This window comes from Haplochromis burtoni, unplaced genomic scaffold (assembly GCF_018398535.1).
Source record: "Haplochromis burtoni strain Fernald_Lab_line unplaced genomic scaffold, NCSU_Asbu1 Contig_603, whole genome shotgun sequence".
NCBI classification, from domain to species: Eukaryota; Metazoa; Chordata; class Actinopteri; order Cichliformes; family Cichlidae; genus Haplochromis; species Haplochromis burtoni.
In genome coordinates, this window is record NW_024582964.1 from 75,061 (window position 1) to 77,028 (window position 1,968).

General features: G+C 47.4%; 1 protein-coding gene across 2 annotated transcripts in view; it reads left to right on the plus strand.

Moving 5' to 3' along the window:
* The window catches only part of creb3l1 (cAMP responsive element binding protein 3-like 1), a 46,712-nt gene that overhangs the window by 4,517 nt on the left and 40,227 nt on the right, over positions 1-1,968 (plus strand). The gene's annotated exons all lie outside the window — the stretch shown is intronic.

Below are 1,968 nucleotides of genomic sequence, written 5' to 3' on the forward strand. Positions count from 1 at the left end.
GGATGGTCGGGTATGAGAACCAGATTTATTTCACTGTGGGATTCATTATAATGGACCTTAGTCCTGCAGGGTTTTGGACCTAAAACTGTCCAGGTTACTGCCAGCAATTATGTGAGAGTTTGAGCTAACGCTAACAACCGTCGCTGAGGCAGTGGCGCAGAAGTGCATAATCAGAGAGGAGGTCTGCGTAATATTCCTGCAGAATGCAGCAGGTTTGATACATTTAATAGTAGTTGTATTACTTCATGATTAGCTAAAGCGTGGATTAATGAAGTCTGGAAGCTTTGATTACAAGTAGTCATTATGTTTTACCTATTAATTTACTTATGATACACAAGAAAAACTTTCTTGCATAGGCCATTATAAACATTATTCATCAAATCCAAGTGCCAGTTTTATATGTGTGTATGTATGAATTGATTGATTTGTTTATGGCTTGGGGACCCGAAGACAATTTTCCATTGATGTGGATAATAAAGTTATTCTATTCTATTCAAACCTCGAGACTTAAAAGTCGAGCCATGACAGATGGCCACTTGAGGTTGGTACAGGATGTGACTTTCCATAGACTTCCTTTTTAAAATGTCCAAATTTAGAGCAGAAATAAACATGTTTACAGTAAAAAATAAGATTTTTCTCTCTCTTGCTGAATTCCCCCTTCAGGACAACTGAATGGAAGTGAATTTCAATATAACATCCATCTATCTATCCATTCCATTCTGCCACTCATCTGGGTCTGGGTCGTGGGGGTTGCAGTCTAGGTAGAGACTCCCAGCCTTCCCTCTCCCCAGCCACCTTTTCCACCTTATCTGGGAGACACTAAGTTGTTCCCAGGAAAGCTAAGAGATATAATCCCCCCAGCGTGGTGTAGGTTTGCCCCGGGACCTCCTCCCAGTAAGACATGCCCCAACCACCTCGTCAAGGAAATGTCCATGTGAAATACCCAGACCACCTCAACTGGCTCCCTTCAATGTGGAGAAGCATCGACTTTCTCTCAGTTGACCAAGTTCCTTACGCTATCTCAGTCTTCATAAAAGTGTGGTCCGGCTCTCTCTGGTGGTATGTGGGAAATCTCCAATTTTTTTTAAGATGAAATAATATACCATTGTGAAGGTATGCAAAGACGACACGAGAGTTCCCGAGGCTCTTCTGGGAGCCGGAGTCAACTCCCTGAGCATGAGTTCTCTATGAAGAGTAGCCTTTCCTTATCCCCAGCGGTCACGGCCGCTACAGAGCGCTGGCGGACTAGTTTCCCTCGGCCTTAAAACTGCAAAGGCACGCTGGTGCCGCCGTGTCGCGATCCCAGCCACCATCGATGAGTTGTTGAGAATCGGTGGGGACGCGGGAGATGCCATCGGTGAGTCGGGAACTATTGCCTGGATGCCGAACCTCCTAGTAGCCAGGAGAATGCGATCCGCTTCTTCTGCAGGTGAGTGGTAATCCTTCACAGCCAGCAGCGGGGAGTTGGCGAGGCCAGCTCGCACCGGCAACTGTCGGAGGAAGACGTGTGAAGAGGAATCTGCCGTCATCCGTTCCTAGCAAGGACGGCGTGCTCTCCATAAGCTTGAGTGCGGTACCATCATCCAGGCACGAGAGAGGGATTCTCGGGCTGCTCTGCATTTGAGAGGGAGTAGCACAACAGCAGCAGCGCCTTGAGAGCGGTGTATTTCCGTTGGGTGGGGGGATCCTGGAGGAGGGTCATCACACAGCAGGTGGACAGCGGATCCAGCGAGGCCACCACATGACGATATTTCGTGTCGACGGCTGAATTATCAGCGCCGAAGAAGCGCCCGATAAGACATCGTGAACGCTTCCTGGCCATCCGGTGAAACTGCTGGGAAGACAACGTTGGAGAAACGTTAACATTTTATTTGTACTGCATAATCTGCAGATTCTGACAGAAATCTGCAACTATCCTTTGAAGCACCGCTCCTCTCTAAAACAGCAATAAGGATCATTATTAGGTTA